Source organism: Zingiber officinale, chromosome 3A, assembly GCF_018446385.1.
Source record: "Zingiber officinale cultivar Zhangliang chromosome 3A, Zo_v1.1, whole genome shotgun sequence".
Lineage (NCBI taxonomy): Eukaryota > Viridiplantae > Streptophyta > Magnoliopsida > Zingiberales > Zingiberaceae > Zingiber > Zingiber officinale.
In genome coordinates this window covers 69,196,547-69,221,995 of record NC_055990.1, presented here as the reverse complement: position 1 = coordinate 69,221,995, position 25,449 = coordinate 69,196,547, and the positions used below count along the sequence as shown (strand labels likewise).

Below are 25,449 nucleotides of genomic sequence, written 5' to 3'. Positions count from 1 at the left end.
ACTTGGTGAATAGCAACTCAGCTCAGAGTGGCCTGACTCGAACTAACTCTCAACTCGAATTGGCTCAATAGTTAGACAAGCTCAGCCATGAGTGGCGCACGATCAAGCATAGCCCTACTAATGGTGAATCAGATGGACGATTTGGCCAAATTAGGATAAAGCCACATAAGTATATCCTATTGTCCTAGAGTATATCTGCGGTAACAGTGACAATTAACTACGTGCGATCGGCCACGATGCATGCATATCTGATAATTTTAAAAATGCCTATTGAGTGGCTGAACTTTTCCATGTAAAAAACTCCTGGAGTCAGGTAAAATATCACCCATAATTTATTTAACTGAACAACTGGCGATACTGAATCGTGACATGAGCGTTATTATTTTTTACTTCAATATTTGATAAGCTTAAAAAAAAATTAAATACGAAAGGAAAATTTACTTGATCACAGTATACATATTCCTTTTATTCCTAATGATTTTGAAAAAAAAAAGTGAATACAATAGACGGGATTTTTATGAGTGCATAAGAAATACAGAATAATTCAATCACATAAATCTTAAACGAATAATAGTTTAGAATAGGGGCAATAAATACTTTTATTTTTATTACAATTAAATGACAATAAAGACGAATGTCTCATTTCCCAGTCAACGTTTGTCTCCCACGTTAACATATCAGGCAAAGTATGAAGAAGTGGTAGTGTCCGCAAGAACCTGCAGGTGCACTCCCAATTAAGAATGAGAATTTGCAAACAATATAGAACAAACTTTATCTCTTAATAGGAAATGGAGAGTAGAATGGTTTACCTCGAGTTGTTCTTCACTAAATGCAGCCTTGTGAATGTTCCAAGTATCTGCATGGGTTCTCCGAAACTCTGCAACTGCTTTTGCCACGGTGGATTTGATGGGTGATGGTTCACCGATAAATTTGGCTAGTAGTGTTAAGTGATCCGGAAGCCAGCTAGTAGTATTGATTCAGATATGAGTGTACAATACGTTGTGTTTAATATTCTAAGACTACTATAGCATGGACATCCATTGTTACTTAGTCTGGTTACTTGTACAGAAAATATAAGAGAAAGGAGAAAAAGGGTCACAAATTTACATAGAGAGCTCCAACATATATATATATATATATATATATGATGATGATGGAGAGTGCATAACTAAAAGCTGTAACGGTATATGATTACCTTGGCATGTCATAAGGAACTGATAACACTGATGCAGTCAATGCAAGAACAGCACCATGTGTAGAAGCTATAGATTGATCAGATCTAGAATTTCTACAATATAAAAAAGTCACTTCATCTATGTTAAATAAATACAAAATATGTAAAATGAATCAATTAAACCTTAGCTTTCGCTTCATGATGACTACTGTAGCATCTGCATATGATCTTTCCCGAAAAGCCTTAGATAAGTGCTCATCTCCACCCTTCATTAGTCCTGCAAGAACACCTGCAGCATGTTCTCTAACCTGTTTGTGTAGAGATAAAGACAAAATCCTTTACAAACAGAAGGGCGGAAAGAAAGAAAAGTTAAAATGCTTCACAAAAGATAAGAGTAGATTGGATCTAATGCAGGTTGTGCAGCATCTCTGCCCCTAAAATGTCATAAGGGTTAATTCCAACGCCAAACTGACAGATAATGACTGTCCTACATCGGGTACTACCTCAAGCTTTGCACCAATTGAAAATACTCAGGCAAAGATTATGATGGAATCAATATGGTACAAGAGTGCAACAAGGCCAGGTTGCTTTTCTCTATTTACAATAGAACTTAAAATCTCTTGTCCAACTTTAGGAATGATTATTTCTGTGGTTGAATTATGTACCCTTTTACACTTATCTATTGATGCTCCTACTCACATCGGCTCTCACCTACCGTTCATAAATAATATCCTCCAGCTTGTCTTCCAATGCTCAGGTCCTCAAGTGTGTTCAGGCTCAGGCCCATAGGTTCTCAAGCTCGGGCTCTCAGGTTCGAGCCCTTCAAACACTCGGGTTAGGGCTCCTACGCACTCAAGGTGGATTAAGCCACTTGGACATGACCAGTACAAAGACCCAAAGGGTTCGACTGTAAAATACAGTATTAAGGAAATTTTTAGAAATTTTCTGAGAATTTTTCGGAACTCATATGACGTAGGTTAAGGGCTAAATTATTGGACTAAAGGAAAGTCTGTTTAAGCTACCCTATTTGAACGAGAAAATGTTTGATTTTTTTAAATCTTTCTTTTCTTTTCCTTTTTTTTCCTTAGACGTCGTGCCCTAGCCATCCACGCCGCTTCCTTCCTTCCCTGATCTCTTCGGCTTCTCTATTGACGGCGCAATTTCGCATCGTTTTCTCTTCTCCGCAAACAAAAGCCAGAGGACGAGGGGAATCTAGGCACTTCAGAGTTTTCCCCTTCCTCTCGACGCTGCCCCGACCCTTCTCTCCCAACGACACCGTACGATTGTCGGCCACCTCTGCTCTCGGTCCCCCATCTCACCAGCGCCGATCTGCCCACCTCCTCTTCTCATCCAATCGTCGAAGCTTGACCCACTGCAGAGCTCTCCGAGATTTGCCCTATTTCGACTAATGCCCTAAGCCCTAATCTACCACCGCCGCCTAACGCCACCACCCGATGTCGTCGCTGTCGTTGCGCCGACTATCGTGAGCTCTGCTATCGGGCGCGACCTCTCTCCTAACTCCCTGTCGTCGCCACGAGAAACCCCTAACCATTCACCGCGGCCACCACCTCGCGGCAAATCGCTGACGCTCAATCATTTGGTACCACCCAGCATCAGCTGACCGCCGTCCTTGTCGCAGCACCTGGGCACCACACCTTCGACTAGTTGTCTACCCTAGGACCGGTGTTGGACTTTCCTCCTGTTCGCCGGCCACGAGGAAGACACGGGTGGTAAGCAGAGAGCTTCTCTTCCTCATAGTTGGACTGGGGATCTTCATCTAACCACCACAGTAGCGATCGGATTTGGGTGAGGTTTTTTTGGATTGGTCTTGGTATATCCGAAATCTAAAGCTATGTTTAGGTTTTAAGACTTTTGGTGCTTGATGGATCTCTCTGTTTTCATAGTTTTGGCTAGCAGTGTTGTTCCGTCCATCTTCCCGACAGTAAGGGGTTTTTTGGAAATGGGCTGATTCAAAAGCAAACGGATTAGGGTAAGTTTAGTTGTAATTATTGGATAAGCTAAATTAAATTTAGTTGTACAATAGTTGGGATTTATAATAATTCATTGTAGTGGCGATATGTTACTAGATGAAATTAAACATGGTAGCTATTTTGTTTAGCTATTTTGTTTATAATAAAATTTAGCTATACTGTGCATATGCAGGACGTTGATTCGAGATGGGTGTCTCGACATAGGATTTCTGGTCACGATCTTCTTTTGAGACGAGTACCTTGACTTATCTTTTAAATATTGTCATTTGATATGCATAGTGAATTTTAATGAGTAGTAATAATTATGTTATATCTGCATCAGTATGTCATTACTTAATTCCTTCAGCATGCTTATTTATTACCTGTTTTGCATCCATCACCCTCTTGATTATTTATGCTCATAGAGATAGTGACAAACCATGCTTTATGATATACCGGACTAGACATTTATCATATCTGATACGTGTACCTAGATCTTCTTATTTGAGTCGTTTATTTTTGGTACATGTTATATGGAGGTAGATATGATCAGGATTTTCATATTTAGTATCATGCACCATCTCGCATGATTGCATGCTGAGTGATTGTCGGCTCCATTATTGTTGAGCAGATCGTCAGTTAAATGGATCTGCACACACAACCACTCATGGATTAGTGGTTTTATTCAAGCAGGGTGTGTTGCAACAGGTTGCTCTGTTAGTGCTCCGCTAGTCCACTCATGGGTAGCGTGACGTAGCATGGTAGCAGGACCAGGATCCCTTCCTTTGGACTGGCCTCAATGAGATGAGAACATTGAGCTCCCCCACTTATGATTTGGGGTTGGAGGATAGGTGTACTCCGACAGCATCCTGTCCACTCGGTCACTCAGGAGCAGTGATGGCAAAGTGCACAGTTGTCACAACTCTACCCACTCGGTCTCACCATCGTGTGTGAGATGGCTAACTGACGTCAGGGATGACCAGGACATGTCATTTGCATCATATGCATGATTTCATTTATTGCTTGTGTTTACTGCACTTTGTTTACTGTATATTTGGTGGATGCATATGATTGACATGCATACAAGAGATATGACATTTTCAGTCTGACGACATTATTATTTTGATAGCAGGTCCTGGAGATTGCAGCTTCTCCCATTTCCTTCAGTTTTGCATTTTCCATTATTATTCTAGGAGACTGTACGCATAATTGTTCCTATTGGTTATTTCCTACTATGCATGTCAGCTTGGTATCCGCTGAGTGTTGGACTCACCCCGTTGATATATTTTCTATTTCAGGTTGAAGCCGTCAGGAGGTTCCAGTCGCTAGTCCCCACTAGGTATTGAGGTGGTTTTATATATATTCGGATTTGTATTTCCTTGTTAGTGAACTACATACTTATGATGTGTGGTTATACTCGAGGATTTTTATATCGAGTTTTGGTCTACTAGCTTTGTTTTTCCACTGTGATGGTTTTCCGTTGTGGGTTGTGTTTTCCTTGAGTAGTGGTATAGGTTTATTAAACTGCATGGTTGTGAATTGTTGTGTAATCAGCCGGAGGCTGATTTATTATAAACTGCGTGGTTGTTTAAATATTTTATTGTATATGTTCTGGCCATGTTGGCCGAGGTTTGTGAGCCCTGAGGGCTATGTAGATAAGTTTCATATTGTCACCCGTATAGGGAAGATGCTAACTGCGTCAAGAAAAAGGATGGTACGCTGAGGTTATGCATCGATTATAGACAGCTGAATGCAGTGACCGTTAGAAATAAGTACCCCTTACGACGGATTGAGGATTTGTTTGATCAGCTCAGGGGTACATCAGTGTATTCTAGGATTGATCTGCGATCCGGATGTCATCAGCTGAGAGTCAAAGATTCTGATGTTCAGAAGACGTCATTCCACAGCAGATACGGACATTATGAATTTTTGGTAATGCCATTTGGGATTACCAGTGCTCCAACGGTATTTATAGATTTGATGAACCGCATCTTTCTGGAGTATTTAGATCAGTTCGTTATCGTCTTCATCGATGACATTTTGATCTACTAGAGTTCCGAGGAAGAACATGCATAACATCTTCGCATAGTCTTGAAGACTCTTCGATGACATCGACTGTACGCAAAGTTTAGCAAGTGTGCTTTTTGGCTATCCTCAGTTGATTTTTTGGAACACGTGGTGTCTAGCCGAGGTATTTCCGTATACCCTCAGAAGATCGAGGTTATCATCAACTGGGAGCAGCCGAAATCAGTGCAAGTATTTCCTAGGACTGGCTGAATATTATAGACGGTTCGTCGAGGGTTTCTCTCGCATAGCTATGCCACTGACACGCCTGACCAGGAAAGGCGTGAAGTTCACTTGGTCAGAAACTTGCGAGACCAACTTCCAGGAACTGAAGCGGAGATTAGTGTCGGCACCAGTTCTGGTTTTGCCCTCTGGAGAGGACGGATTCGTGCTCTACACTGACGCTTCTCTACGGGCACTGTTTTGATGCAGCACGGCAGGGTAGTCTCCTATGCTTCTCGTCAGTTGAAGGAGCATAAGAAGAACTACCCAGTACATGATCTGGAGCTGGCCGCCATCATCTTTGCTTTGAAGATTTGGCGGCATCATCGTATTACATTTGAGATTCTCACTGATCATAAGAGTCTCAAATATCTTTGCACTCAGAAGGAACTCGGTCTCCGACAGAGGAGATGAATGGAGTTCCTGAAGGATTATGACTGTACTATTAGCTACCACCCGGGGAAGGCTAATATGGTTGTCGATGCAAATAGCCGAAAGTCCAAAGGGACTTTAGCGTGCCATCGAGTTGTGGTCACAAACTTAATTTAGGGTCTCTCCGAGTTGGGCCTTGAGGAGTAGGGACAGACAGAGCAGGGTATTCTGGTTACCATTGTTGCTCAGTCGTCGATCAGGATGAGGATCCGAGAGGCCCAGACCGATGATTAGTGCTTACAGTTCATTGGCAGCTGGATAGCTTACAGGCAGCAGACCGAGTTCAACCGAGATGACGAAGGCATTATTTATTTCCATGGCAGATTGTGCGTACCTTGATCTCGCCCGGTCTTGCAGGAGCTACTTCAGGAGGCTCATCGCTCTCAATTTGCTATCCATCCAGACGGGACCCGCATGTATCGAGACTTGAGGCATTCCTACTGGTGGAACGGCATGAAGAAAGACATCGTGGAGTTTGTAGCTAAGTGTCTAGTCTGTCAGCAGGTGAAGGCTGAGCACCAGAGACCTGCCGGATTATTTCAGAAGATTCCTATTCCAGAGTGGAAATTGGAGCACATTACCATGGATTTTATGATGGAATTGCCTAGAACACGACGAGGCCATGACGTGATTTGGTTAATCGTTGACCGATTAACCAAATATGCACACTTCTTAGCGATCCGGAAGACGGATTCTCTGGATCGATTGGCAGAGCTGTATTGTCGAGAGATCATCAGATTGCATTGTGTTCTTTTGAGCATTATATCGGATAGAAACCCACGGTTCACGTCCCGGTTCTGACAGAGTCAGCAGCAGGCCTTGGGCACATAGCTCCGTTTCAGTAAAGCATTCCATCCGCAGAGAGATGGACAGTCAAAGTGGACCATCCAAACTTTAGAGGATTTGTTGAGGTCTTGCGTTATGGATTTTGGAGGCAGTTGGGAGGATCACTTGCCATTAGTGGAGTTCGCCTACAACAACAGCTATCATTTGGCTATCCAAAAGGCACCATTTGAAGCGTTGTATGGTAGGCCTTGTCGGACACCCACCATCTGAGAGGAGGTTAGGGAGGCCCAGCTGCTAGGACCGCAGAGAGCTCAGCAAGAGGAAGAGTTGGTCCGCACTATCAGACGGAGGATGTCAGAGGCGCAGGACCGCCAGAAGAGTTATGCTGATCGAAGACGCAGACCCCTGGAGTTTTCTACTGGCGACCATGTATTCATGAGAGTTTCACTCACAAAAGGGGTGAAGAGATTTGGCCTCCGAGGTAAGCTAGTTCCACGATACATTGGGTCTTTCCAGATCTTGGAAAGAATTGGAGTAGTAGCTTATCGTCTGACGTTATCACCGGCTCTGGCAGGCATTCATGATGTGTTCCATGTGTCCATGCTGAGGAAATACGTACCCGACTTAGCACATGTTCTGTCAGATATATTAGTTCTCATCCAGCCTAACATTACCTACGAGGAGGTTTCGGTACGAATTCTGGACCACAAAGAGCGTCAGCTGCGAAACAAGACAATTCGGCTGGTTAAAGTCGGATGGCAGTATCATTCTGACGAGAAGGCTACTTGGGAGTTCGAGGATACGATTCGAGCTCAATACCTCTATCTTTTCACTTGAGGTATGTGGGTTAATTTCCGTTCGACATTTATACTGTTTAACTATAGCTAGTACTTGCTGATGGTAAATAACGAAAATTTGGGGACCAAATTTTTATTAGTGAGGGAGAATGTAAAATACGGCACCTAAATATAACCTTAAAGGAGTTTTCAAGAATTTTTAGAAATTTTCTGGGAAATTTTCGAAGCTCGTATGACGTAAGTTAAAGGGATAAATTATTGGGCTAGGGGAAAGTCTATTTAAGCTACCCTATTTGAACGAGAAAATGTTTGATTTTTTTTTAAATCTTTCTTTTCTTTTCCTTTTTTTTTTTCCTTATACGCCATGCCCTGGCCATCCACGCCGCTTCCTTCCTTCCCCGATCTCTTCGGCTTCTCCATTAACGGCGTAATATCACGTCGTTTTCCTAGAGGATGAGGGGAATCCGGTCACTTCAGAGTTTTCCCCTTCCTCTCGACTCTGCCCCGAGCCTTCTCTCCCGACGACACCGTATGATTGTCGGCCACCTCTGCTCTCGGTCCCCCATCGCGCCAACGCCGATCTGCCCACCTCCTCTTCTCATCCGATCGTCGAAGCTCGACCCACTACAAAGCTCTCTGAGATTTGCCCTATTTCGGCTAATGCCCTAGGTCACGATCTTCTTTTGAAGCGGGTACCTTGATTTATCTTTTAGATATTGTCATTTGATATGCATAGTAGATTTTAATGAGTAGTAATAATTATATTATATCTGCATCGGTATGTTATTGCTTAATTCCTTCAGCATGCTTATTTATTACCTGTTTTGCATCCATCACCCTCTTGATTATTTATGCTCATAGAGGTAGTGACATACTATGTCTTATGATATACCGGACTAAACATTTACCATATCTGATACGTATACCTAGATCTTCTTATTTGAGCTATTTATTTTTGGTACATGTTTTATGGAGGTAGATATGGTTATGCTTAATATCATGCACCATCTCGCATGATTGCATGCTGAGCGATTGTCGGCTCCATTATTGTTGAGCAGATCGTCAGTTAAATGGATCTGCACACACAACCACTCATGGATTAGTGGTTTTATTCAAGCAGGGTGTGTTGCAGCAGGTTGCTCTGTCAGTGCTCCGCTAGTCCACTCATGGGTAGCGTGACGTAGCATGGTAGCAGGACCAGGATCCCTTCCTTTGGACTGGCCTTAGTGAGATGAGAACATTGAGCTCCCCCACTTATGATTTGGGGTTGGAGGATAGGTGTACTCCGACAGCATCCTGTCCACTCGGTCACTCAGGAGCAGTGATGGCAAAGTGCACAGTTGTCACAACTCTACCCACTCGGTCTCACCATCGTGTGTGAGATGGCTGACTGGCGTCAGGGATGACCAGGATATATCATTTGCATCATATGCATGATTTCATTTATTGCTGGCGTCAGGGATGACCAGGACATATCATTTGCATCATATGCATTATTTCATTTATTGCTTGTGTTTGCTGCACTTTGTTTACTGCATATTTGGTGGATGTATATGATTGACATGCATACAGGAGATATGACATTTTCGATCTGACGACCTTATTATTCTGATAGTAGGTCCTGGTGAGTACAATTTCTCCTATTTCCTTCGATTTTGCATTTTCCATTATTATTCTAAGAGATTGTACGCATAATTGTTATTATTGGTTATTTCCTACTATGCATATCAGCTTAGTATCCCCTGAGTGTTAGACTCACCCCATTGATATATTTTCTATTTCAGGTTGAAGTCCTCAGGAGGTTCCAGTCGCTAGTCCCCACTAGGTGTCGAGGTGGTTTTATATATATTAGGATTTGTGTTTTATTATTAGTGAACTATATACTTATGATGTGTGGTTGTTCTTGAGGATTTTTATATCGAGTTTTGGTCTACTACCTTTGTTTTTCCGCTGCGATGATTTTTCGTTGTGGGTTGTGTTTTCCTTGAATAGTGGTATAGGTTTATTAAACTACGTGGTTGTGAATTGTTGTGTAGTCAGCCAGAGGCTGATTTATTATAAACTGCGTGATTGTTTAAATATTTTATTGTATATGTTTCGGCCATGTTGGCTAAGGTTTGTGAGCCCTGAGGGCTATGTAGATGAGTTCCATATTGTCACCCGTACAGGGGAGATGCTGCCGAAATTTCCTCTGATAGGGACTTCCCCGGACATTGACTGACGGAGAGACCAAGAGAAATTACTTGACCAATGCAGAGATGAGAGAAATAAAATTCATCCTGGCATAGGGACTAGGAGAGCTGGACTGGCATAAAGAACAGGAGAAATTATTCAATTAGCGCATCCCAACACAAAGACTAGGAGGGCTCAACTAACACAAAAACATAAAGAAATAATATTCATCCCAGCATAAAGACCAAGAGGGCTTGATCGACATAGAGGCCAGGAAAATTGCTCAACCAATGCAGACACTGAGACAAAATCCAAGAGGGCTCGACTGACGTATAGATCGAGAGAAATTACTTGACTAATGTAGAGACCAGCGTTGTAAATGGCAGTAGACAGCGGCAGGGCGGTCAATGACCACCTACCACCTTGGTCGCATATGCAGTTGAATTTTTTTTACTATTTTTTATATATAATATTATAAATAATCAATATTCTTTATGATGTTTATACATAAATAAACTTCATACAATATAATACGGTGCAAATAAATATATAAATGTAACTAATAAAAAATAAAAAATCATCACCATATTAATACTAAACAAGTAATATCATCACTTCTACCAAAAGTCCAAGTTTAAAATGCAAAGTTTAAATCCAAATTTCAACAAGCCCATAACAACTAGATTAAACATAACTAATCTTTTAAATCTACACATGCACCATCAACTACCTCCATAATCCTCTCATCATCAAACTCAAAATCAACATCTTCATATCCCTCTAATGAATCTAAATCCTCATCAAGTTCTCTAATGGGGATGCTCCTTACGTTGCTCCTTAGTTGTAGCACTTCATCCGCTCCCGAGGCCTCTACTACCATTCTTAAGTGAGTCCCGAACCCTGATCGACCTCATCATCATCACCACCATCAACAAGCCAACCTTAGCTTCACTAATTTGCGAGGATAGAAGCAAATCTCCACCCATTTCTCTTTTACTCTTCTTCATAGGATTGGGGTTGAATTTGATATATACAAGATCATTCAATCTTGTTGTCTCGAGTGTATTCCTTTTCTTAGCATGTATCTAAACAATTAGAAAATTATTAAAAACTAATAAAAAGAAAAAATAGATAATATAATTTATGAATTGTTATTTACCCCTTTAAATTAGCTCCAATATTTTTCACGCTCGATGAACTATTTGTCAAACACAGAAATTTTATTATCATTTTTGTAAGTTTGGAGTGTCACTACCATAATTAAACCACTATCCAACTTAAAAAGTAAAGAGATAAAAAACTAATAACCCCAAAAATAAGTAAAAGAGGCATGTATGTTGGTGAAAAAAAATAAAAGAAAAAGATGTACCCGGATTAAAGTCGTGGTACACATCCACCTTCTCATATGTCGTGATCGTCATTTTTCTTCCAAAGTTTTCAGATTTACTCTTATACTTCAACAATTCATCATTAGAAATGTTGGATTGCAAGTCCTCGTCGTTGGAAAAAATTCTCTTAACGCAATTCAAGAACGCATTCATAACATTGGTGTCATTTTGCATGCTTAGATCTTTGAAGTAAAAAAACCAGATTCAACAAACGACATAATGCAAAGGACTATCAAGTCTACTCCTAGACTTCTCATCAATAATCTTCAAAATAAGGGTGGCATTTTCTTCTTTTTTTAAAGTCTTTCTAATCTCTTTCTTGGCTTGTTTAAATGCACCCAATAAAAAGGCCATTGAGAGCTTTTTGCCACCATCAACAAGGCGTAAAATTTTCACTAAAGGGATGAAAACATTCAAAGCCAACGAAATGTCATTCCAAAAAGAGAAACTTATTATCATCGCCTTCGTCATTTTCCCCTTCACACTACTCCTTAATTTTGTGTTGCTCTACTTCTCGGATGTAAACATGTCTCAATTGATCTTTCTTGCCTTTGAGACTTTCCAAAGTCAAAAATGAAGTAGCAAATCTAGTCACCACGGGCCTGACAATATCCCTCTTCTAGGTATATTTCCTCATAATAGCGAAAGTTTTATACGTAAATGAATATTGTTAGTCTTTTCTTTCTCAAGCATTCTGGTAAACTTAGGTAGCTTTCCAATTGCTTTAAGCATGAGGTTAATTGTATAAGTCGCACAAGAGATTCAAAAAATTTAAGGTTGTGTAACCTGCATGTATTCTTCAATAGAACGAAGGAATGAAGTATCTAGTTTGCAAGTAACACATAAATTCATAATGTTTCTCCATTTGCGATCTGTCTATGTATCAGTCATAATTGAACATCCATTCTTCTTCATATTATTGTAGAGATAATTTGATCCTCTCAACTTCTTACTTCAAAAGTGGCTCTCTTAGAAGATATTAACTTGAAGGTTTGTAACCCGGGCCGAATTGTCTAACTGCCTCTACAAATTGTTGAAAGCTGTGATTGTTAATTGCATAAAAAAGAACACCCACCTCATAAATCCATCTTGCAAGGTACTTAAGCACATCATTTGTAAACTTAACTTCAATGCATCATTTATGTTTTGTCATCTTGCCTTATTGGATCGATTGTGGATGTCCAATTATCAATAGGTCCGAGGTGTTTTGACTTCTTTTTAGAAGAATCTCCCTCAACTTGACAATCTTCATCCTTACATCAACACCTATATTTAATTCTACCCTCTCTTCTTTTAATTCTTCCACCCTTTATCTTTTCTTATTCTTGTTATTTTTAAGATAAACTCTTACACTTTTTTATCTTCATCGGATGCTTTAGGACATGCTTCAACTTGTCCTATAATACTCGCAATATAAAGCTTCATCCGATAAACTCCTCCCTTAATAAGTCTTACACCATTTGCATGTGATCCAATCTCTTTTTCCTTTGCAATACAACACCACATAATCTCAAACAATATTAGTAGACTTTCACTTCAACTTCATCTCCGATGTTTCTCATTTTCTATCATTAATCTTCAATAATTAAATAGAAGGCAGCATGCACGAAGCTCCCGTCATGCAGGATCCCGAGGAAAGATTCATTGTACGCAGCGTTACCCTAGATTTTGCAAGAGGTTATTTCTAAAATCCGAACCTGTAACCTTTTGGTCACAAAGCAACAACTTTACCGTTATGACAAGGCTCCCCTTCTCTTTAGTAATTAAATAAAAAAATAAAAAGTTAGAACACAAATTTACTATAAAATATATTAACTAAAAATAAAAAAGTTAATCTATATATTTTTTTAAAAAAAATTTAATATATATATATAGGATAATTTTATTATAGTTTAATAAAACCTAATAAAATTATTCTAATCATACCTAAGGAGTTTATTATAATTATTAATATTAAATTATTCGATTAAATCCTATGTGAAGTTAAAAAAATCAGAAAACCTCTTTGTTTGCTTCGGCGTCTCAACTTTGGACGGATGACTCATCGCACTAGCCCGGATGTGTTGCCGAAGCCCGGCGATAAGCCCAGAGGCATTGGCCAAGCCCGACAAAGGGCCTGAAAGCATCGCCCAGCCCGGGGACGGGCCCAGACGTGTCGCCCGAGTCCGATGACACATCCGAAGCGGCGAATATGAAATGCCTAAACCGAGAAGCTAGGTTTTTCGTTTGTTCTGTGTCGGAATCGAAATATGTAAAAGCTCAACCTCAACAGGCGATGGCAGCAACAACAACGATGGTGGCGTCAGCGGCGACGGGTGACAGCAGTGATGGGGCAGTAGCTGCGGTGGTTCGAGGCGGAAGGAGGTGTGAGTTGTTTTGAAATTACCTAAGGCATCAAGATTTATTAACCTAATTTAAACCACCTAAAACACTGTTTTCCATAAAAGCAATGCAATTGCGGTTCGTCGCCTGCCTAGGCAGCCGCCCCAACCGCCGTTTAGAACACGTGCAAAGACAAGAGAAATAAACAGAGACTAGGAGAGCTCAGCCGACATAAAGAATGACAGAAATTATTCGACTAGTGCAGAGACCTAGGGAAATAAAATTCATCCCAACACAAAGACTAAGATGGCTCAACTAACACAACATAGAAAAATAATATTCATCCCAGAATAGAGACCAAGAGGGCTCGATCGGCAAACCGAGAAAATTGCTCGACCAACATAGAGACTAAGAGAAACAAAATCCATCTCGGCACAAATCAGAACAGAGACCGGCATAAGGAGGGCTCAATTGTCCCGGAAACCCTAAGAAATTGCTTGATCAATGCATAAATCGAAAGAAATAAAATCCATCACGGCACAAAGGCAAGGGTTTAAATAGGAGGTTGAATGAAGACGCAAATGCATAGATAATTTTTCTATGGAAATCAAAGTAATATAAAATATTGTCATTACTCTATCACTATAGATTGAGAAAGAAAAACTACATAGTACTGAAATTAACTACTAACTAAAAAAAGGTCGAAGGTGGAGTGTTTCATAGTCTCGTGAGGGTTTTCCTTCAACATCTTGAAATAATGAGCTTCACCACTCGGCTTTTAGTTTACCTTCAATGATCCCTCTTATTGAGGAGTTAGTGCCCCCACCTCTCCAGTCGATCAAGCTTTGCATAATACCAACCCGAATGGGGTACAACCTTTCAATTAAACAAGTGGCAGACTCGCTTCCGTTAGGCTTCTATGCAGATGTCAGCCCCCCCCCCCCTCCCTAAATTGAGCTCTACCCCTGGGCTTAGCATTACCTTGGGGATCATAAGCCTACACCCAAGCACTTTCCACCCCTATCTCTACTAGTAGTACTGCTTCGACTCCGTAAATTGAACTAAAAGGAGTCTCTCTCGGGTAGCCGTCCTGAGGTTGTCCTGTGTGCCCATAGCACTCCCATCATAAACTTTTTGTTGAAGTAAATACTTTCTCAATCTTAAGTGTAAGTACCCCAAGTAGTTGAGTCACTATTTTGATATGAGTTTAACAAGATTAAATTAGATCTTGTAGATTTAACTTGCGTGTCTAAGTATATAAGAACATGAGGAAACACACAAGCATCCAAGATGGCAAAAAACACAAGCGGCCATAAAGATTATATGGGAAAAAGCTGACGGGCTTAGTGCTTTCAAGAGATAGGAAGATGCGGAAGAATACTCAGGTGGAGTAAGGACACATGGGATGCATTCAAAGGACGAGAAGTCAGGTGGAAGACTGCTCGTGAAGAACGAAATTGAGTTGGGGTGAGCTCAATTCCGAAACGGAATCACCCAAACGACCGGAGAAGAAAATGGTCAAATCCACAAGTTGAACATTCAAGGCACTCAGATTCCAAGCACCCGGATCCCTTCGGAGCGTTCGGAAGTTGTGACCATGTCAACAGGAGTTATTGTCAAAACATATCAGGATGGCGTCCACGTCAATAGACGCAAGCGCCCGAAATGTGAGAAGTCATCCAGAGCCCATTAGCGGATCATTACCAGAGTGGATCAACTTCGACGTGTCCAAACGTAGGTATCTGGAAGGTGCCACGTCTGTAAACATCACATCGTCGACGGAGGCTATAAAAAGGACTAAGGCTTGTAGTTAGACACAAAACACTTGTTTAGTTCACGTTCATTCAATCTGTCTTAGTCTTGTACTCAAATGTTGTAAGGGGCTTCTCCACCTTCGACTCATGTTCGAAGGAGATTTTCATAGTGCTCTTTATAGTCTTGGACAAGCACCATCCTAATTGCAAACCAAGTAATTCGAATCTCTTACTTTTATGTTTTTGATTAATTAATATGTATGTCTTTGCTAAGTTGTTAGCAAGGGAAATATCGTTTTAAATTTGTAGGTCCTATTCACCCCTCCCCTCTAGCTAGTCGAACCATTTCCGCTACACCAACAATTGGTATCAGAGCTCGAACTGCTAGAAAGACTAATCGTTGACTGCAATAAGAGGGGATCAAGAAAATAAACGAATCAAACATCCATCTACCTAAGTTCGAGAGCGAGTTCACAAAATAGAAAAAGAAAATAGAGATTTTTTTTTAAAATTGATTTTGATATTATGCTTTGTATAAAACATGGTTTTGAAGTAACCAGGAACAAGGATGGTGAAGAAATGAAGGAACAACTATGGATCAAAAATCAACGAGACGAGTTCACGACTAATGATAAGGCTGAGTTTCACTTGCTAAGCGTACTACCAGTATAAGAACTCAACCAGATTGACGCCTACAATTCTGTCAAAGATCTTTGGAAAATTTTCTTGGAACTTCATGAAGACACCTCGAAGGCAAAACTAGCAAGACAAGATCTGCTCAGAAATCAACTCAGCAACCTCTGACTGGAAAAGGTAAGAAGGTTGCACAATTACATGCGAAGTTGAAATAAATCCTCACCCACCTCAGCAACCTCAGAGAAATAATCACAACCCGAGACATGCTCAAATCTACACTCAATGCATTTCCAAGAACTTAAGAATGAATATCAATAGTAGACTCCTACTATATATCAAAAAATTCTCAAGGTAAATAGTTTAGAAGAATTCTTTTCAACTATGAAATTATACGCATCTAGATGTGCAAGTATGAAAGAAACATGAACGATGAACCACAACATCACTCTAAAAGCAAAGAAGAGTGAATCGGAATCAGACACATCTTTGGACAGAGATGAAGAAGTTCATCTGGTAAGAAAGATAAATTTTTTTAAATTTAACAAGTTTGATAAGAAATAGGCCTTCAGATATAGCTAAGAAGAAAGGAGAAAAAGAAAAGAAAGGTGCTTCAATTATGATGAGAATCGTCGCAGCAAAGACAACTGCCTCAAACTCAAGAAAGAAAATAAAGAAAATCGCAAGGCCAAGAAGCCTATATAAGTCAAATACAAGAATCTAAAAATGTGGGATGACTCAGCAAATTCGGAGTCAGACCAAATAGCAAGACTTGCAATGATGGTGACTCATCAAGATGCAAAGTACAGTTCATCGGGAGAAAGCAACAGTATAGGAGCCTCAATCGACGAATCTAAATCAGTAAGGTACGTAATCTACCCGCAGATTAATTTTACAATGCAATAAAAATGTTTTCTAATTCCTTATGCAAAGTTAAAAATAAGTGCATAGAATTGGAAAAGATCAAATTAGACTTAGAAAATAAATTGGGCAATTCTTACGAAAAGAAGATTTTGAAAATCTTAAAAATTAAAATACACAATTAAGGGAACAAGTAGAAAGCCTTAAAGTAGATTTAGAAATATTTTCAATTATCTTAAATAATTTAAAATTATTAAAGAATCAAAGAACAAAAATTAGAAAAGAAGGATCAAAATTTAATTTTCAAAATGCTAAGGGCTCAATTAGAAAAGTATCAAAATATTAGATCCATAAAAATATTTGATAAATCCCGTAAGCAAGAATTTATTATGGATGCCTAAATCTATTTCAATCATTTAGAATTTATTTTTTTGTCAACTAAGAAAAAAGTAATTTTTTTAATATGATTGACTTGATATGCATGAGTGAATCATTTTTTTCGAATAATCAGTACAAAATTTTTACGAAAATTATTTTTATGTGAAATATAACATATTCTCTATCATTACTAAAATTTCAAAAATTTTGTATGTTTTAATATTTTTTAATAATTGTCCAAAGTAAATCCTACTTATTGATAATAAAAAATTAATTAACATGAATTTTCTATAAAATTAATTTTCTATAGTAGAAAATATTGTGCTCTATATCTGGTAAATATTTTAGAATTTTTCATTGTTCGTGTCATTTTTTTAACCCTGATTTTTTTTTTATATGTTCAAAAGGGAGATATTATTTAAGTTATAGGAAAAAAAATTGCATAACTCTAGGGAAATAAATTGCATAACTCTATGATTTTTTTTTGTTGTAATTAACTTAATCTGTGTTAACTCACATCAAAAAGTGGGATATTGTAAGTAACTCAAGTGGTAGCGACTATTTTGATGCGAGTTCAACGAGATTAAGTTAGACCTTGCAGATTTAACTTGCATGTCTAAGTGTACACGGACTTAGAGAAACACGCAAGTATCCGAAATGGCAGAAGACGCAAGCAGTCATGAAGGATGCACGGAAAGAGTCAACGGACTTAGTGCATCTGAGAGACGAGAAACTATGGAAAAATACTCTAGTGGAGTGAGAATGACGCACGGGATGCATCTGAGAGACGAGAGCCGGGAGGAAAACTGTTCGTTTTTCTCCTCGAGCAGTCTTCCTCCCGACTTCTCATCCCTCGAATGCATCCTGTGCGTCCTCGCTCCACTAGAGTACTCTTCCATAGTGTCTCGTCTCTCGGACGCACTAAACATGTTGGCTCCATCCCATGCAATCCTTCACTACTGCTTACGTTTTCTGCCATCTCGGACCTGTACACTTAAGACACCCAAGTTAAATCTACAAGATATAACTTAATCTCGTTGAACTCACATCAAAATGGTGGTTCAACAACTTCAAATACTTACAACCTCCCCTTTTTGATGTCAGCCAACACAGATTGAGTTAGAGACAAAAATACAAAAAATGCAATAATTACAAAAAAAATACTCCCCCTAGAATTATGCAATTTCTTTCCCTTGAGTTAATGCAATATCCATCCCTCTAACTTGGATATTATAAGAGCTCAATTTCGAGATACAATCACCCAGACGACTTGAAAAGAAAATGGTCAACTCCGCAAGTTAATGATTCCAGGCGCTTGGACTCCCATGCCTGGATCCCTTCCAGACGCCCGAAAGTCGTGGCCATATCAGCGGGAGTCGTTGCCAAAACATATCAGGATAGCATCCTCGTCAGCAAACTCCAAGACTTGGATCACTTCCAAGTGCTCGAAATATGAAAAGTCATCCAGAGTCGTTAGCGTACTGTTACCAAAGTGGATCAACTTCGACTAGTCCATGCGCTCACATTGCTTCCAAGCACTTCCAAGTGCTCAAAATGTAAGAAGTCATCCAAAGTCGTTAAAGTACTGTTGCCAAAGTGGATCAACTTCGACTAGTCCAGGCACTCACACTGCTTCCAAGCGACAGCAAACAGTCACATCGACGACAAAGGCTATAAAAAGAGGACTGAGGCTCGTAGTTAGACACAACACACTTATTTAGTTCACGTTCATTCAGTTCTTTCTTATTCTTGTACTCAACTGTTGGAAGGGGCTTCTCCGCCTCCAATTCATGTTCAAAGGAGGAGATTTTCGTAGTGCTCTTCGTAGTCTTGGACTAGTAACATCCTAGTTGCAAGCCAAGTAAATTCAAGTCTCTTACTTCTATATTTTTGATTAATTAATGTGTATGTCCTTGTTGAGTTGTTAGCAAGAGAAATATTATTTTTAATTCCTAGGTGGCTATTCACCCCTCCCCTCTAGCTATCTGAACCGCTTCCGCTACACCCACTATCACTTACAAATCAATGAGGAATCCCAAAGCAACATATAATATTCTTCTATAGGAATTGAATTACTCTATCCACAATTATCTTGACCATCGCCTCAGTTTCAATCCATTTAGAAAAAAAAATCCACCATCACAATCATAACATTTCTCTAGAGGAGAGCTATCGAGAAGAATCCAACGATATTCATGCCCTATGGTCGAAAGGGCATGAGGCCACCACTGCTTTCAATAGCTTCACATGCTTACTAAACATCTATGAACAAGTTAAGGAGTCTTCACCAATTGGGCAACATCCTTGATTATAATTGACCAAAAGTACCAACCAAAATAGCTTTCCAAGCTAATGTCCATCCTCATAGATGATTTCCATGGCCCAAGGCAGCAAAGCAAAGAACGAGCGAAATATCTCTTTAACAGTGTCTCCTCTATCAACATAAAATATTGGGCCTGCCATGAAGAGAAACTGTTGCGTTTACATCAGTAGGTAAAGCACTTCCCTAATGGTAAGATAATAACTCAACCCGTCAATATAACCCAAGTCATGTTTCGCTAGTCGACTCCACTTATTGTACATTCAATTACCGAGGATTGAGCTTTGTGCACTAAAGGATCCTACGAAGACCATCTAGTCAGTAGCTAGCCATCTTAACAAGCTCATTTTCCTTATGGTTGTCCTCCCGTGAGATTTGTTGCAAGACTAACTCATAGGCCTTTGTATACTTTATCATCCCATCTTCCCTAATTGTGAAATATTCATTCCCTTGGTAAGTCCTCAATTATTAATCGTAATAAAAACTCTGACTCAAGTAGCACCTACACTCTGGACCACCTGGAGCCCGATAAGCAAAGACTTGTACTCCGCCTTATTATTAGAAGCCTAGAAGTCCAACTGAAATGCCAACTTAATTTCATCCCACAAACAACGCCAATTATATTGTGGCTGAATTCTACACCCCTTTATCGAACACTCCAAGTAGTCTTAAACATCCGTGACAATGTCCAGTCCAAGATTAACACAACTCAGAAGGCGCCAAAGTGATCTGGTGAAGCCCCTCTGACCTTGTGGAAGAAATGCAAGTAAAACAAAATAAAAAGAATACTGAATCTTGGCTTAGCCCCCTGTCTCAAGCTACTATATATCCCCTTCTCTTCCTAACCGCTGGCCCCCTTTTGTAACTGTTGTAGCATACTAGTTATACTGTTGCGTCATAACTGCACCCCCCACCCCCCTTCCTTTACTTATCCGTTACTACTACTCACATTTGGATCCCACTTACCATTAAGATTATCCTCAAGCCTCTCTTTCGTTGCAAGCCCTCAAGTGATTGGGACCATTAAACACTTAGGTGGGGCTCCTATGCACTTGAGATAGGTTAAACCAGATGTAGTCGGTGTGGTTTGAAGAATACCAATTCGCTTAACTCTAGTGCCCACTCCTCGCACACCGACCTAGGTGTATCAATTATCAAATTGTTACATCTAGATGTTCATGAAAGTTGTAATTTCCTATATATGTAGTGCTCTAATGTTGATGGTTGAAATTTGTCAATTAAAGGTCACGTGTGCTTAAACAAGTACTATTTATCAGATTGATTCTATGTATAGCATGAAATGTAGAAACTAGCATTTCCAGAGAATTACATCAAGGAAGAAATAAAAAGAGAGAATGTTAATTGGCAGCTAGGAAGACTGGAAATGAGATGCATAATAAAGATCATGGTTTAATTTCATTTCATACTAAGTGAAATGGACGAAATTTATCTTTCCGCCTACGGCTCCACACCGGCACTGAGGTGCAATAGGATCACGGAGGTGCCGCGATTCCACTGCAAACTCTGCATGTCATGAAGACCGTCATGGCCTCTAAAGATCCTCTGCAGATAGCAGCGAGGATACTTGCGGTCACGTGAGTCGTGACAAGGACACCCGCGAGTCGCGGAGGGATAACAGTGGGTTGCTGCAAGGAAGCCCACGAGCACACGGGTCACGGTGAGGAAACCCACAGGTGCGTGAGTCGCGGTGGTGGCAACGACGCCAGCGAGCATGTGGGTCAAGGTGGGGGCGAGGACGTCCACTGGCACAATTTATGTAAAGAAAAGAAAAAAAATATTATTAAAATTAAGTTCATAATTTTAATCAACTCTTAACCACGGTTCAAAATTTCATTCTAAGCCAAGCAGAATGGGCGAAACTTACCATTCCGCTGGCACACTGAAACCGGCACCAAGCCAGCGACGATTTCATCGCGTCATCAAGTGCACCAGGAAGAATCGCACGCACGCAATAGCATGGGTAGCATCACGGGTCACCTGAAGCGTCACAGGCGCCGGAGGAGTCGCGACGCGATATTTCTGGCGAGGCCGAAAGCATCACTAGACGCCTCCGATGCCACTGGAGGTGTCGCCGGACGCCTCCGGCACAGTCGGAGGGAACCGCGGGTCGCGAGTACATCGCGGTTGCTGTCACGGGAACTGGTACGTTGCGGTCCCCAGCGAGCATGTCATGGGCGTGCGTTTCTGTGCAATTCCCAATTCTTACTTAACTATGATATTTTAAAGAAGCATCCATAAACCCTAATTAAATTATCCTAATAACATATAAAAAATATATCCAAATTTTTAAAAAAATTAATAAATTTTATTAAATAATATTCTGAAATTTTTTTTACTGTTATAAATTTTATTTAAAATTTCTGAAAAAATATAAAAATTTATAAAAATTCTAATAAATCAAATTTATATTCTTATATATTTTTAAATTGTTTTATATTTTTTATTATTTTAATGTTTAATTGATATTCTAATTTTTTTTTACTATTTTAAATATATATTATTTTAATTATTAAATAAATAAATAGTTAATTTATATGATTATTATATATAAAATATTATTTTGTATTAATTTATATAATTATAATTATTTAATCTAGACATTGGAAAACTATAAAGGTTACCTAAGTAAAATATTACAAAAACCCTTCAATTTGATTCACGCCACCCCTTTTAGTATTAATAATGTATAACATATGATATTATAATATTATGATGTATCAATTTTAATTTGAGTTATTAATAGATCAAATTTTTTTTAAAGATAACTATATTAAATTATTTTTTCTAATAATATTAAATTGTTTAATAATGGAGAACTTATATAAAATCGATATATAACTTATTTTAAAATTAGACTCAATAAATTTATTTATCTAATAATTACTATATATAAATAAAAAATACCAAAACCGTATCAGAATGGCATGATACGATATCGAAATCGTATTGTTCCGGTCTAGGACCGAAACCTCGACACGGGTCGAGATTTTAAACCTTGCTCCTAACTATAAATAGGTTAATTTAAATAGATTTAATCAAAGTCTAATAAAACTATCTCATTAATTTAATGTATATATATATAAATATATATATATTTTTTATTTTAAAAATATATATATAATAATTTTATTTATTTGTTTACCATATGGATGTGTCGCGATATATATATATATATATAAAATAAATTTTTATTTTTAATTAATATATTTCATATTTAAAAAATATCAAAATCATGTTACAGTACCGAAATCGTATTAATTCGATCATAAACCAAACTCCGATATGACTCAAGATTTTAAACCATGAAAAAGATACGAATAAAGAACAATATTGAAATACGAGAGGCTTTTCTTGATGAACAAAATCTATAAAATAACTAAAAGAACCAATTGACATACAAGGACTTTGATGCACTTTTTTCATTCACATTTTATTGAGAGACCTTCATAGCACATAAATTAAATTTTAGATAATAAAGACAAACAAAATCCTATAATTAAAACCAAACTTACCTCGACTTGGTTGTCCACAAGTAGCTTTTCAATATGGTCCCATATTTCTTTTCTTTGTGCTCTTGAAAGGATAAAAATGTGTCTATAAAACGAAACAAAAAAATTAGAACCCTCAAATTAGATACCCCCTATTATTTAGATCTTCTAGCTAATGAAACAGTCAATGTTCTGCACAACCTCGAATAAAAAAATAACATAAGAGAAAAGAGAATCTACAGCTCCATACACTACTAGAGTATACAATGATTATGCATGATATATAATGATGAGAAATTAACTGCAATATACAAAACCATTAGGTACTCCCATTCCCACATACCCCTTTCCTCTTCTCATATTTATGTAATTCTAAATAGGAAGAAAACTTTAAAAAGTGACACATTGATGTTTTTTTTCTTTGAGAAAGGTAAATAGTTTATATATCAAATGAAAAGGTACATATTATACGCACACAAAGCGATAGAGATGCGTTTGAATCTTACGAAATATCCTCTCAACATCATGGACATCTCCCTCAAATTGGCAGCGAGTACACATTTGCCATAACAAAAATACCATGCACGACATGCCCAAGTATCTAGCTCAAGTCAAGTGGCTATTGCCACGGTATCTCCGGAGTAAGACCTCTAGCATTTGCTCGAAGGTGCTCATCTCATGCCGTAGGTGAAGCCAAGTCTTCACCTTGTTCCATAGAGCAACGCTCATGGGGCACCGAAAGGTGTGATCTAAAGATTCATCCTCATGCTTGCATAGAGGACAAGTTTTGAACGGCACGTACTCTAGCTGATCCTTTGTGCGTAGGCGGCCCTATGCAAGGAGTCATAGCATGAACTGATGCTTGGGCATAAGGTAAGTCTTCCACACAGCCTTTGCCCATGGCTTGGGCTCACCTCGTGAACATATTGATGTTGTTGCTACACTTACAAATAGCTTTAATATAAGTAGTTTTAGTCTAACATGATTATTTTATTTCTTACATTACATTCTAGTCAACTCCATTATGGTCAATTGCTAAGCCCGGGTAAAGGTAGATTGCGGTAGGTTGTTAGCCAATGTCAAAAAAAAATGTTATATATAAACCCATCAAACTATTGTGATAATACTAAATTATTCTCCAAAAGGATTGTATTGCAAGTTCCAACTGCAAAATCTTGACAAGGACCATTACATTTTCATGAAAATTTAATACAATATTAAATATGTAAGAATTCTCACACCTAATGTTGGATATGAACGACATTAAAAGAATACAGATTGTCTTACATTTAGAACCTGAAAAATATGAACGCTCATTAGCAAAGCAACGAAGGTAGTAGAAACACTGATTAAAAAAATGCATTACGTTTTTTTTGTACTTATAAGAGACAAAATAAATAAGAGAGATGACAAAGATACAAGAAAAGTCATCTATTAAGTTATAATACACAAGAAATAGTAAAATGAAAAATAGAGTATGTATTGTTGTAGATAGTTCATCCCTAAGAATAGTTAGATTGGGAGATAGGATTATAGCTCTCAAAATAATGGTAGCAAATAATTAGCATATATGCACTTCAAATAGGATTAAATGAGATATTAAACATTAGGTCTAAGAAGACCTAGATGGGGTAGTATAAAAAATTTGTACAAATGAGATAATTTTAATAGAAGAAAATCGAAATAGGCATATAGGATTAAGAAATGAAAAATATCATAAAGTGCATGGGATCATAATTTTGGACTAAGGAAAAAAAAGGACAGTCCAGTGCACGAAACTCCCGCCATGCGAGGTCCCGGGGAAGGATCCATTGTACGCAGTCTTACCCTGCTTTTTGCAAGAGGCTATTTTCTAGATTCGAACCCGTGACCTTTTGGTCGCCAACAATTTTACTATTGCGCCAAGGCTCCCTTTCCTTAAAAAAATATTGAACTAAGAAATGAAGGAAAAAATTATATTCAATTTCACAATAGCATATTAACTTACAACAACTAATACGTTTTCAAATGAGAGCACAAGAATTTATTATGTTCATAAGTAGGGATGACAAGTCACAAATTGACTTTCTTATAATCACTATGGGATAGAAAATTTTGTTAAGATTGCAATGTAATCCCTGAAGAAAAGTTAACACCCAATATAAGTCAGTGGCGTTAGATTAGTATAGTATTAATAAAAGGCAAATATGCATACTCCTATAATTAAATAGTGAAAGTTAAAGAATAGTAAATAAAGTATCTTTAAGGAGAGGATGGAGCACAAGTATTAGGAGAAGCACATGACGACTCAACTATGACATGAGATAAGATAACATCAAATTTTAAAAAGGTGGTCGAGAGCATACTTGCTAAGTCAAGAGGACAAACACTATCAAACAAAGAATCTTAGAGGTGGAATGAGGTCCCCAGGGCGTAGCACAGCTGGGGGCGCATGGTTTCGTGGCCGAAAGGTCCAGGGTTCGATCCTCGGGGTGTCATTGCCTGGGGTTAGCGTCCCGGCTATGCGCTTTCAGCTGTGTACCTGCATTTACCTCCCTCCATATCCGTGGGACCGGCTCTAGGGGGGCCGCCGATGTGGCGGTTCCATATTTTTTTAGAGGTGGAATGAGAAAATACAAAAAAAATAGTGAAAAAATGAACAATTTACAAGTTACTATACATGTAAAT

The 25,449-nt window shown here is 38.7% G+C and overlaps 1 pseudogene; it reads right to left on the bottom strand.

Annotated features, from left to right (window-relative positions):
* Positions 1-496: 496 nt before the first annotated feature.
* Positions 497-25,449, bottom strand: part of LOC122051974 — a 53,147-nt pseudogene continuing 28,194 nt past the window's right edge.